The sequence below is a fragment of the Triticum aestivum genome, chromosome 4B, assembly GCF_018294505.1.
Source record: "Triticum aestivum cultivar Chinese Spring chromosome 4B, IWGSC CS RefSeq v2.1, whole genome shotgun sequence".
Classification (NCBI taxonomy): domain Eukaryota; kingdom Viridiplantae; phylum Streptophyta; class Magnoliopsida; order Poales; family Poaceae; genus Triticum; species Triticum aestivum.
The window spans coordinates 322,290,200-322,290,478 of record NC_057804.1 but is presented as its reverse complement, the minus strand read 5'-3'; positions in this window follow the sequence as shown (position 1 = coordinate 322,290,478).

The following is a 279-nucleotide window of genomic DNA, read 5'->3' as shown; positions in this document are numbered from 1 at the left end:
TTCTCATTGCTGACCTGTAATTCCCATAGTATGACTGCTTGATTGGCTCCCATAAGCCCCACTACTCGTGCATAGACCTTTCAGTGGCACCATCGATGGAGAAGGCAATGGTGCCACGCCCCTCGATGCACACCTCGGATCTATCACCGATGCACACCTCGGATCTATCACCGAAACGCACGGTTCCAACGATCCATATGTCAAGCTCGGTGAAGGCTGCGAGATCACCGGTCATGCGATTTGACACACCGGTGTCAAGGTAGCACACCGTGTCCCGAG